The following is a 13364-nucleotide window of genomic DNA, read 5'->3' as shown; positions in this document are numbered from 1 at the left end:
ATATTTAAAGAAAACAAGAACACAAGCTGTTGGACCTAGAGGGTAGGGAGCACTGAAAACCGACGTAACCTGGACAGCTACTACCACCCTTACACTTTAAAGAAATTGCTAACAAAGGGTCCAGTATTTGCAAGATGCTGAGCATCTCTCCAGTGTGCCCGCCAATATCACCTCTTCACAGGAAACACTTAAATTTTACTGGATTATGTTTTGGCTCTACTCCCATTACCTTAGTCTGCACTCATAAGATTCTTAAAATCTGCAGCACATTCTTATTAAAAACACAGATACCAGATTGTGAACTTCTGTACTTTTTAGACTGCTTTGAGGAGAAAGTTGTGTTATATTTAGCAGCCATATGGATCCCTCCTCCACACACATGTTTTCTAGCGATAAGAACTGACAAATTAAGTTTTCTAAAACACTGATCTACATGTTTTCATTTCCAATTTTAATCTCAGAAGTTAACTGTGGTTTAATTTTTAAACTTGGCATTTGACAAACAGGAAATGCAAGGGGTACCTATAGCAAATGATGCAGTCAAGAAAACGCTTTCTTGTAATCTAGGTGAAAACATTCAAAAAGCTACTAAGCTGTATTCTAGATAGGTAAATTCTCCCTAAATTAACACAATATGGCTACATAACTAAACAGCCAAGGATGTATTGGCTTCCTTATGGAATTTGCAATTGCTCTGTGTACGGATGACTGGATTAGGTAAAGAATACTCCCTATAGTGAAACCTTGAAAAAATGACAGGTTACTCGCCTATTTCAAGCTGCCATACATCTTAACAGAGGAGGAAGCAAAAAGCACAGTGACAACCAACTAGTAGACTGTAAAAAACTTCAAAGATACAAGGGCAACCACCATACAGTTTTCCCATGCTCCTGGGAGCCAGGTTTACATACTGCCTGGAAGACAGAAAGCCGAATTTCCCTGTAGCACAGCCTAATTTTATAGAAACTGCAGCCAAAGGTTAGAAAGAGGACAACAGTTTTAAGAAGCAAGGGAAGACATTTGAGATATGCTGCCAATTGGGACAGCTGAAAAGGCAGGCTGAACATACAGCATAAAAATCTACATGAACTTCACCCCGACTGCCACCCCATCATGGGGAAAAAGAGGGACTGAAGACTCCTAACAATTTAACACTCCAAAAAAGAAATGGATCGTTTTCCTCTAATCGCTGCTTATCTGTCAACTAAATCATGCCTGGTTGCTTCTCCTCTTTCTGGTATCTAGCTTTTCCAATTCTTTCTGTGCTTTTCTGGGGACCAGGGACCCAGAGAACAGCCCAAGCGATGCTCTCACAGGCCAAGCTGAATATCACTCCCCTGCAAACTGATGCGGAGACTGCCCTCTCCAACGGTGCCTGAACGAAATCAGGCAGAAGAACACCAGACGCCAGAACTCATGCTGTGCCTCCACTTCGATGGTGCTGACCTCCTGCCAGCTTTCTTACAAGTTGCAGGTTGCAGGGCAGATCCAATTCAATTCCCGAGAGATTATGTGGGGCAACGCCAGTCTTTCCCTTCTGTCCGAACAATTCCAGAGCAGCACAGAGTATTTCTTCAGCAAGAGGAAGAGGGACAGACATGAACGTTACATGCACGCCTGAGCACACTTATGAGCTGCATGTACAGGCTGAGAAATATAAATGATCAACTGTGTTTTTTCCAGCTGGTGTGTTATGTTCATTACTCAAAGAAAAACAATAAACACTCAATACTGTGGTTTCTCTCTCTCTGCACAAAGCAATTTAGGGAATATGTTCTTTCAGTACAGTCCATCCTATCTTTAAGCCTTGTAAAATTCATGAAGGTGAATGATATGACACAAATCGCTGCCTGAAGCGGAACCTTTGTGCTGGACAACCCACTGGAGACTGTAACCCTCAATGTGCCAGTCAACAGATTTTGCAGAGAAGTAGCAATTTCTTCAAAACACTGATTATTACCTCCCGTCTTCCTTGGGGAGTCAGCTATCGCAGAATGAAAAATAATTGTGAAATTAAAACAACACCAGGAAGCAGGGGAAACAAATTGCTTCATAGGCCAGAATTATTTGCACAGAACATTTGAGAGAGAACAAAATGTTTAAGGATGCGATCAATCATTAAGATTTCTTCCAAAAGAAAAAAAGCACACACAATAATTTGTTTAAAGCTTGCCTCAGTGGAAAAAAAGTCATAGAACAACCATTCCTGCATACTTGATTATCACATCAGAGCTTGGTGGGAAGAACAAGCAAGAAAGTCTTCCAATTAACTAACTTCTTTTTGCTTTAAATGTGGTCCTTGAACACTGCTGTAGAAAGATATAGGGAAAAGCAGATCTCTGGTCTTCTGGCAGTTTTCCCCATTCTTGAACAATTCCTCCTTCAGATGCACAGCCACAAAGGTTCAAAGGTCCCCGCAGCCTTTCTTCTCAGTTCCAGAGTAGTTACAAACAAACTTTTGTTCCTGTTTCTTCAATGAAATAAGCTGCAGCAGTTACCAATGATTGAACTTTACATCTGAAGCTTGCCTTGTGCATCATTCAACTGAAGGACTACGGAATCTCATTCACACTTCAGGAATAAATTATCAGAACTTTTTCTGAAGTAAAACTCAACTACTGCTTACTGAATCAACCTGCAGCAAACACATTACACTTCTGCGTATACATGGAAGTGAGGAAGGATCGACACACTTTGGTTTACAGATCGTATCAAAGAAATTGTTTTATCTGAACATAGTATTTATAGCTATTGCTCATTCATTTGTGCGTTTTATAATAAAATTCTACACATTTTACATTTTAGTGCAAAAGTGGTATCTGTCAGCAATTTTTAAAATAATACACATACACACATGTATATGCACTGGAAACAAACACGGATTCCCAAACGGCAATTTTTATTGTTTATAACCCAGACAGAGTGTAAGGGATGAGATGATGATCATAAGGGCAAGATATGGAAAGCAGCTACTGAAATATATTCACATTCCATTAAAAGCTGATATGGAAATTGTTGATAAAATTTTTAAAGATTCTGCCAGATTGTATCAGCTGCTATGTACATTTTGGGGAAAAAAACAAGCAAAGTGCCTTATTGAGCAGGATAACAGCTTTTGGAATTAAAAAAAATACTGAAATCACCCTTTTAAAAGATTGATTGTTCCTAGCAGGTGGGAGTTGACTCTCTAGAGATGCTTTTTGTAAAACACACAACACAAAAGATATCAAAGCGCTTTTTTTTTTTTTGCTTTTTTGCCTTTTTTCTTTTTTTTTAAATAAATTGTGCCTTCAAGCTAGACCACATAGGCTGGCTATTATGAAATCTAATGAAGACATTCATGAATCATAACAAGGAGTAACAGGGTAAATCCCAGCAAATATTCAAAGGCTCTTGAGCAATTAAAATTGTGCTCAAACAGGGGTTGTCCAGTTACATTCTTCTTCATAAAAGCCACGCTCATGCCCCTAGTGAAGTCAGTATAAGAAAATGTCCAAATTGTAATATTTGGATTTGGAAAACTTTTGCCTTTACACTGGCACCAGAAAACATCAAACTGCTTTCAAAACCCCAAGCACTGTATCTTTTCCCTCAGAGCACTCACATGCACCTTGGGCATTCTGAGTATTGAGACCAAAAAGTTCGCCTCCCAAATGGCAAGAAACATTGTTACTGACATTAAAAAAAAAAAACAACCAACTTAACTTTAACATTTTAATAGACATTTGTTTACTCAGCGATAAATATATCTCAGATAACAAAATACACAGAGGATTAAACACGGTTTTCTTTAAGAAGCAAGAATTTTCAAACCACTTATAAGAACCTAACACCTTGTCATCAAAGTTATTTTTAGCAAAACTGATTATCTCAATCTGCCAGTAAGTGATGACAAAGCTTTTAGAATACCACCTTCCATCCTTGTATCTTAAAAGCAACTTACCAGTAGTAATTAAATTACTGTCATCCTTCTCTACAGCTGGATTCTGGGGCCACGGCTGCGGGACCACTACTCCTATGTCCGTGTACTGCTGAACTACCCACTGACACAAGTTTGAATCACAGCACGTGATCTCACACGAGCAAACTTTTGCTTTAAAAAATTTTCACCTGCTTTATGACTTTATGTTTGCTGTAAGATAGAAAAGATGGAGCAAGACCAAATTAAAAGTTACATAGGACTGACAACTTGTTCAACCAGCATAAAGCCTGCTTTAAAAGTAAACTAACACCCACAGGCTGAATTTGAACAGTCACAATGAGTTTATCCAAGAACAGTGCTTTCCATCATGTGACCCTTACGCTATAGATCCACTACCAGGAGATCTAAGGCCATAACTCAGGCTGTGGCTGACCAAGCGTCCCTCCATCCAACAAATAACCTCAGGGATATTTAAGCATTTAATTTTACCCTGAAATCCACTGGAAGCCAGGCTCCAAACTTCTTGTGGTCCTGGTTTAATGAACTAATGGCGGAAATGGGAGAAACCCCGCTTTCTCTGATTCCTGAAGAGTTATAATGGATACAGTAAATCTATGCTTTCTACCCACAAACATTAAAGGCTGAGATGTGGACAGCCACAAGCACTGGGCACACCAGGAAGGGAATGGAGGGGACGCAACTGCAGCTTCTTCATCAGCAAAAGCGATTGAGATGACAAGAGGATGAATGATTCATTGATCAGTAGTTTCTGCTGAACTATTGCTTCAACTAGTGACTTCAGGCCACATCAACAGGACATGCTCAAAATGTTGCAACATAGCCACAGAAGCAAGACTAAAAGAAAATATAGGTTCTTAAAACAATGATTTTTAAAAGTGGTGATTTGGGGGTATTTTGTTTTCTAAACTATGGGTTAAAGACAGGAGCTGCTGAGCCATATTCTTACCTGTTCTAAGATTCATAGATGACACTATGAAGTCCAGACCTACACATGTGTAACTAAGCACAGAGGGAAAGAACATCCAGTGAATAGTAACAGTGAAACGTCATAATCACCACTTGACAATGCTATCTAAATATATTCAAACCATTAGTACGATGATAGTTAATATTGCGTTCAATCAAAAAGCAAGACAATAACGTAAGGAAGCATATACACGGCACGCTTACCAAACTGATTACAGTAAAGCTGGTAGCATTGGTTTATCAGCTTAAACAATCACCAGCTAATTAACTGTGCATTTAACAATTAGGTAATAAAGTTTCTTCCCAGGGAAAATCAGATTGGAAAAGTCAACATCAGCTTAAACACCATTCACTTCCTGTCCCACTGCTGGTAAAGCAAATCCAATTTACTAAATAGTTTAAAGGGCAGTTTTTAATTATTTCACACACTTCCAAAGAATCTAACACTACATACACACAAATATGGTAAGCTGGTCTACTCAAGTATATATAGACTCCAGCAACACAAAACACCACTTAAATAAAATATACAAAGCCTTCTTTACATGCTTACTAGTCCCAGCCTAGTAACTTGTATTGCAGAAGCCCCCTTGGACATCAGCAGGAATCTTTACAGGAGGGAAACCACATACAGTTGCAGCGTGTATAATACGCAACAAAATACTAACTAGAAGCATTTCTTTCAGACTTTTCCATTACTTCATTACTTCCTATTTCTAAAACAATCTCTAGGAAACAAATATATAGCAAACAAAGAAACTCTTGTGAGTAAGATTTACATATTTTACCTGGTTTCAACTGGCACACACACCGCTAGGAACATATTCAGACATACTACTCAACAATCTAAAGTGTTTTACACAGCAGAAACTGAGGCAATACAGAAAAACGGTGCGGGAGAAACACAGCAAGTCACTAACATAGGTAGAAGTAGGATTCAAATGAGCAGCTCATAGCTGTATCAATGGAGTGACAGCTTTGCTGCCTTCCTACAATTTTTACCCAATGCAATAATTAAAAATTGAAAATTTAAGTTTTCCAACTTTAATTGTTCAGCACCAAAGACAACAATTTGTTTTCAGCTACAACATGGATTAAAAAAAAAAAAAAAACACAAATGAAAACAAACAAAAAACCCCACAAAATTAATACTCAAAAGAAACAGTTTCAACCAAACCGGCTCAGAATTGCTAAATGACTGCTGACCCGCAGCATTATATCCTCAAGTTATGCGATCCTCCACATTCTGGTTGGCTGGAAGACCTAATCTGCATAACAATACCTACAAAAAATGGCTTCCCTTCAGTGTCCTCAGCATGCACATCCCTTCTCTCACGTTGGCTAACAGCGCACAGCCAGCCTGTTCAAAGGATTAGCATAAGAATAGAAATGACTGTGAAAATCCACATGCTCCGACTGACCAGACTTGTTAACCTGCTTCACCCCAGATACCAAATTGACTTATTTTTCAAAGGAAAACAGTTGTTGACTTTAAAAGTTGATAAACACTTCAATTTTTTTCTTTCATAGTATGGTATCGGACATCCCGAGAGCAGCAACCAGACCCAAACAGTGAATCTGAACAACTTTCACTGTTGTGGGCACAGACGTCACATGTGCTCACCTTCAAGTTCAAATTCTTGCACAAGCCTCGTGGCGGAGAAGGGGTCTGTCAGGACCCTTCTCAGCTCGGACGTACTATGTTCCTCATAAAATCCCCTCATCAGCAAGCTGGTACAAGATGCTGCTGCAGTCCACTAAGGCTGAAACCAGATACCGGAGCTGCACTTCAAGAGCACAGCTGCGAGAGAGAACCGGCCCTGCACGTGCACACGCTACACCTGACAGAAGCCACCCAGACTTACAGTCCCAAGCGAGCAACTAGTCCAGGTTTTTGCAAGCAAAATTAACAAATTTACCTACAGCTCTTTAGATCTTCTTCCCTTTCTGTCCTTACCCTGGGATCAGCCAAAATGATATGAAGCCCACAACTGTGAGACAATAGCTCCTGCCATAGTCACGGCCACTGGAATCAGATAGGAACTACTACACGCATAAGAATATTTTGAGAGGAAGTGCGAATGAAAATAATCCCCCAGTTCATCAAGAGGCCAACATCTTCCTCTTATTTGTCGAGAGAAGGACACAAAGGCCAAGGGAATCCGTTCCAGTTTTTCTCTCCTATACAAACTCCTCTAGCCATAATAAAGTATGAAAAACATCATTTATTTTTGGAAATATGTATATTGGGTTCCTGAAAAACACACTGAGTTTTTGTATAAACATATTGCAGTGCTTGACGTGTTTGTTTTGAAATGGGGGAAGTTGACTGGAATTATCCCCATGATGTGGTCTGACACTTCATGCAAAACAATGCATTCAACCAGCAAAATGACAATTCCTTTTCAGGAGTTCACAAAAGAAAGAGAAGCCCAGAGGAAAATGGCCAAAGTAGCACTATTCCCCTTTTTGTAAGATTTCCTCCACTCCCTCTGGGATCTTCTCCCCAGTCAATAAGTCACTACTGCAATCTTTCCCCCTTAAATTCAATGACATCACCGTTTCCCTCACTTTGCATTACCGAAACATAGACTATTAGGAACTGGGATACTGATATTTCACAATCCATCAGCAAGTGATGTAAAAACACTGCAACATCCAGCTACAAACATTCCCCAACGATATTTCTGCTGACCTGCCTCAGATGCTTGTTTCTTCAAAAACTTTACAAATATACTTTAAACAAACAAATCCCAGGTTAAGACCACAAGCTGAAATATTGAACAATAATTTCCTTCTGGCAATGGACTAATATTTCTATACATTATGCATGGTATTAATACCACATTAACACTTTCAGTTCTGTTGTTTCCCCAAATAATAGGTTTTACAAAATGCATATTGCCAGACTCTCACCCCATGTTTCCTCCCTTTGCCATCTCAATCACTATATGCCCTCAGAGGAATAAAATGTTGATTCCTCCAGATGGCTCCAATATGTTCAAACATTATAGAACCATCAGGTATACAAGGGTACACACCCTGGTACAGCACAAGCAACCTCCGATAAGTTTCATGAAAACAAATCAGTCCAAGCACAAGAACTATTTGCTTGCTCTTTTATCACGAAGAATATGTAATATTCTACTTACCAGTCAAAATAACTTTTTCACTCAAGGCTAACCTAATTTTGCAAAACTAGAATCAGAAGACATCTGTGCAGTGGGAAAGAAATTGCACGGCCCTAAATAAGCACGTGCAGGACATTTGTCCCTATTCTGTAGAAAAAGGTGTCTATCCCATGCTCAAACCTCAAACACGTGAAATAGATACTCCTAAAAGAGTCTTGGAAACTTACGCATTCTGTCCCATGTCAAAGGGGAGTGTCTGGTCAGCTTTGGATAATACGCTTTAGGTTTATAGCTCTTTCTTGAAATGAAATAGCATATTTTAAGCTTCTACCTTCCTGCCTTTTCACCTATTCCTCTAAATTGCGCTCTTACCAATGACAGTATCAACCAACACAAACTGGACGCCCATCCCCAGCGGAGGCGGTCCAAGCCTCTGTCCAAAGTGCTGTTTTCTGCACTATCTTGTGTGGAAAGTACAGAGGTGTAACAAAAAATGACTCGTTCCCATCACCTTCTTACAATTCAACAGCCATCAGTCCGGTCCAGAGCAGCGGTTTGCGATACGAGACAGGTTCTCAGGGGAGAAAGAGATGGGACGCATAGTTTGCGAAAGGAAAACAGTAACTTAGACGGGTACACAATTGCAAGTTTTAAAGGTTGATTTACCTTTTTCTCAAGTTGAAGCCATTGCTGAGAGTCCAAACGAGTTATGCATCTTTCCTTACAAGACCCCGCACTGCTATCCTTTGCTCACCTCCCCATTGCAATTTGGTGGGAAAGCTAATCAAGATCTTCCAGATAAAACCACCTCCACTTGCGCACCCGGACGAAACGCCTGTTGGGCGCTCCTCCATTTCACACAGTCGAGCACCCTCCGTGACCCAAGCAGACCCGCGGACGTTCACTGCACCTGAAAAGGTCTAACAAGGCATTAAAAGGGCCCCATTAAATACACCACAAAGCCCAGCCTACACAATGGAGAGGAGGGCCAAGCACAAAGCCGGACGGCAGCTGCACGCTAGCCGGGGAGCACAACGCCGGTTTTCCCCCACGCCTGAAAAGCAAGGGAATGGCACAGGCAGGCTGAAATTCCAATTATCCCTCCTTTCCCAGCAAATTATTTCTTGGCGATAGGCGAATTTATCCACCTCAGAGACCTGCCCTGAAGGACGGCGACTGAACGCTATTAATCGCGGGCGAAAAGAGAGAAGGGGAGGGAAGAAAGCCACAAAACAAACAAAAAAAAAACCCACCACGAGGGAGCCACGACTTCTTTTGGTTGCTTATTTTCTTCTCCCCCCTCACGGCCGGGCTGAGAGCCCCCTGAGGCACCGGCCGCGCGTGACCGGCCGCGTCCGTTGGCGGTAACGGCCGAAACCGTTGGCGGGGCTGCCGCGCGCGCCCCCTCCCCTCACCCATCCCCCCGCCCCGGCACTGCCTTCGCGACGTGCGGGACGCTATCGCGACACGATTCCCCCACCACCACCCTCTCCCCTCAGCCCTTCCCCTCCCCGCACTCACCTCGCTCCGCCACAGCGGGGGCCGAGCCCAGGCGCCCCTACCGCCGCCTACCAGCCGCGTCCCGCCGCCAACACCGACATGGCCGCCGCCGCCGCCGCCGCAGGTGAGGAGACGACGGGGAAGGAACCGCGGGGAAGGGCCCCGCCACCGCTGAGTGAGGGGGAACCGCGTCCGGCACACACCCCCCTCACATAGAGAAAGGCTCCGGGGCCCATGCGCGTTGCCGCCGCTCGCTGGCTCCGCCCCGCCGCCGGGGCTGGGCGGCAACGGCTGGGAGGGCCGCCCGCCTGGCCGGAGGTGGCCGCGGGGTGGCGGGGGCCTGCAGCGGGGATGCGGCGCAGCGGGGCCGGAGGATGGGGCGTTGCATGGAGCCGGGGGGGTGTTGCAAAAAGGACGCGTGCAAGGGGAGGGCGGCCGGGAGCGGGGGGGGTTGCACGGGGCAGGGTGGTCGCGGTGCAGCGGGGCGGTGTGGGTTGCATGCGGGTGGGAGCACGGGGTGCAGGATTGGGCTGGGCGGGAGCAAAGTCACCGCACCTGGGCTACTGGTAATGGTAAAGCTGTGAGCCTGGGTACTGCAGGGAGCGGTGAGAGGCTTCTGTGTATGGGGAAAGGCTTCGAGGTGCACCTGAGGTTTGGGGTCAGGCTGGGGTGGGAACGGGTTTGCCTTCGTGTGAGGGCTGAGCTGGAGTGCGAGTGCCGTGGGATTGTTTGGGGTTGAGGGAAGGAGGTGTGCTGAGTAAGGTGCTGCGGTTGTCCCCGCAGATGGAGCTTGGTGGGGCGTGCACTGGCCTCTGTGGCTGCAGGCATTGAGGCTGGGGCTGCTCCTATCGTTTGAGCAGTTGTGTTGGAGGGAGAGTACTCAAAATCTTGCCAAAGAGGTCCTGAAGTTTGTTTTTCTTTTTTAGTATGGCCAGGCACGCTGCCTCTGTGAGGGATGGGTCCCAGCCAGAAGGGATGTAAGTCAGGTGCCTGCCTGCAGCAGGGCCCTCCCACCTCCATTGCATTACTGCAAGATCAAGAAAGGCGCTTTACCTCAGTCAGAGCACTTGTTTACCCGTGGACAGACTGCTTGCACACCCTGTTCACAATACAAAGCTTTCCCCTCTGATTAAGCTTCAAATGTATTCAATCTAGTCTTGAGACGCTGTTGTTTTATCAGAAAAGGTTAACTTAATTCAAACTTTTAAGTGAGGTTTAAGTTTTAAATACAAATTGTTCACCAGGTCAGTGAAGTGCTTTGTTGAATGAAAGGACTTGCAATGCTTCAGTAGAGGATCTTTTTGATAGAGGCATTACCCCTGTATTGTGTTTCGGTAGCTGACCCTGACCACTTTATAATGTGCTTTATAGATGCTTTATTGTATTATTAGCATTTTCAGAAACACACGACTTGATTTTGCTGGCAGTAGGCAACATGGAAAATCCTTCCTGATAATTATGCCATTTGGTGACCGCAGAGGTTAAAAATCTGATTGCCGGTGTATATTTATTCCTTCAGTAGTGGCATTGCAAAGCAGTTACTCTGAGAGCACTCTCTGCCTTTTTCCATGGGCCCAGAGGCACAGTTGTGAGTAATACGGAGTTGTGCTGTGGATCACGCGTGTTGCCGTGCTCCTGGCAGTTCACGTGAGAGCTGTGGTATGTACTTTGTCTTAACCACAGGGTGACAGCTACATTTGCATTGCAACAGCAAATATGAAATGGCCCACTTGATACGCTTTCAGAAATGTTTTAAGTGAGAGGCATAGCTGAAACTGTTCCACAAGCTGGATTTGATGCTTTTTGGGTTTCACTTCCATCTGTGAAACACGGTAAATATAGTATGTAATCTACATTAAGACTACTCTGGTGATACCAGCTATCCAGCGTGTTTGGATAAATGATACCACTATTTGCTAATATATTGGGCGACTAAGAAAAGCAAGCCATAAGCATGCAGAAGTTCTGAGTTGTGAGCTTTAATTTAAAAGATTTGAAGAATTTTTAATTGTTGTGATGAAGATTTTCAAAGCCTGTCGTGAATAACTGATGATAACTGTAAATGTGCAGAGTCTGGAACAATAGCTCTGAGACATGTGAACTGCTTCGTGTCAGCATATGCTGTGCCAGATGCCAACGAACGAAACTGTAGTTAAGAACATTGGTGGGTTTTGGGCTCCATGTGTAAGGAGACAGCAAATCATGAAGATGTTCCACAGTATCCCTTAAAACGGGGAAGAGTGTAATTATGTGGGCTAATAAACAAAAGAGGATGCAGAAAATGCATAAATTACAATGATGACAAGGCAAAATCATGTGATTTATTGTGCTCGTGTGTGCTACAACCTACAACTCTGATCCTGTTAAACCTGACAAGTTAATTGGGATGAGCCAGGGCGTACCCACATGGCTCACTGCTGATAAAACCTTGGGGCACTGGAGGCAGGTTTGTTGGTTCCACATATAGGAGATTGCACATTTAGTAATGCGTGAGTAGGTGATCCCTATCTATCCATCACTGATTTGAGTGACTTTGAAATTCCTGGATGAAAGGTCCCCAGAGCATCCCCAAGTAGTTGAGCCTTTCCCTCTTTATTAGATGCCATCTCTTTCGCGGTTTTAGTTCTTCCTTATTTTGACTGGCTGTCACTGCGTGATTTTTGCAAGGCTTGTTTGTTGCTCTTCCCAAGCAGAGTATTTTTCATTATGTCTGTCTAACTAAAAACAAATGGTGGGCTGCATATGGGAATGCAGCTTGAGAAAACTGGAGATCAAAGAAAGGTCTTGACTCAGTGCTGAGGTTCCCTGCTGCATTTCCCCTTTAACTGCCTCCCACCAAGCTTGTGGCTTGTGATTTGAAGCTCGCTGCCTTTACTTTTTGTCTGAACATCTTTGCTTTAAAAAAAAAAAAAAATGAAGGGAGAACGTTTTCCCTTCTCAAACTTTCTCTGTTTCTTGTTTGTCAGTCCTTGGTCTTGCTTATTTTCTGGAAACCTTTAATGGCTCTTCACGATGCCAGGAAATGCTTCGACTTGAATGAAAAGTACAGAGCCCTTGTCTCCAGTTCACCCAAACAGGAAAGGACTGATGTGAATTGCTTCAGCCCTTGCCAGTTATAGGTTGCTGTTGTGTGTCCACAGGGCTTGTCTGCCCTTTTCATGTCGGATCTGAAGGTCACTCGGCCCTGATCACCTCATCAGCAAGTTAGCCAGTGCTTTCAGGAGAAAAAACTTACCCAAAGGATGAGAGGGAGGAGTATGGCCAGGCATCAGTTCCTCCACATCTGATTTTTTAGTTTCAGCTTTTAAAAAATGGTGCATATTTATTTGTTATCAAGATTACACATTTTTTTCCTCCCGAGTGAGGACTTTTTAGAGCCACGTGGCTCATTACTTTTTTTTCCACTATCTTTTTTTTCCACTTGAGGGACAAGATTAGGGAAGTTGAAGAAGGGGATTTTTCCTGGCTTAGAACTGTTGGGGTTTTGAGAGGGCTTTTTTTGTCCTGGAATGTCCGTGGAAAGATGCCTCAGCCTCTGCTGAGAGAAGCTGTAGAGAGCAGCTATGTTGATAGCTAGTTCAAAGTTTTGTTTGGTATTATATAAGCTGGCCTGGCTGTGCTTTGAGAAGATGCTTATGTGAGATAACACTGTATCTTTCCTTCCTTTACTTCATGTTCTGCTTCTCTTAAATATTTTCCTTGGAGTGAAATGATAAATATTTAAGACAGTTAGTTGCATTTGGAGATTTCTTCTGAGCTTTATATGTTTGTTTAGAGAAGATGCAGATGCCATTGCCAAACAGTACTAGACTCTGTTTACAAAA

The 13364-nt window shown here is 43.1% G+C and overlaps 1 protein-coding gene and 1 long non-coding RNA gene across 2 annotated transcripts in view; both read right to left on the bottom strand.

The window, feature by feature from the left end:
* Positions 1-9742, bottom strand: part of ARHGAP32 (Rho GTPase activating protein 32) — a 258308-nt gene extending 248566 nt beyond the window's left edge. The window contains exon 1 of the mRNA XM_075173070.1: positions 9562-9742. The gene's annotated coding sequence lies outside the window, so the exon portion shown is untranslated. The remainder of the gene's footprint in view (positions 1-9561) is intronic.
* LOC142092571 (uncharacterized) lies at positions 3198-4139 on the bottom strand. Its single transcript, XR_012677118.1, has 2 exons — positions 3944-4139; positions 3198-3467 (listed from the first exon to the last, which is right to left on the bottom strand). It is a non-coding gene; the product is annotated as an uncharacterized LOC142092571 (long non-coding RNA).
* Positions 9743-13364: the final 3622 nt, after the last annotated feature.

This window comes from Calonectris borealis, chromosome 24 (assembly GCF_964195595.1).
Source record: "Calonectris borealis chromosome 24, bCalBor7.hap1.2, whole genome shotgun sequence".
NCBI classification, from domain to species: domain Eukaryota; kingdom Metazoa; phylum Chordata; class Aves; order Procellariiformes; family Procellariidae; genus Calonectris; species Calonectris borealis.
This window is presented reverse-complemented; position numbering and strand designations above follow the sequence as displayed.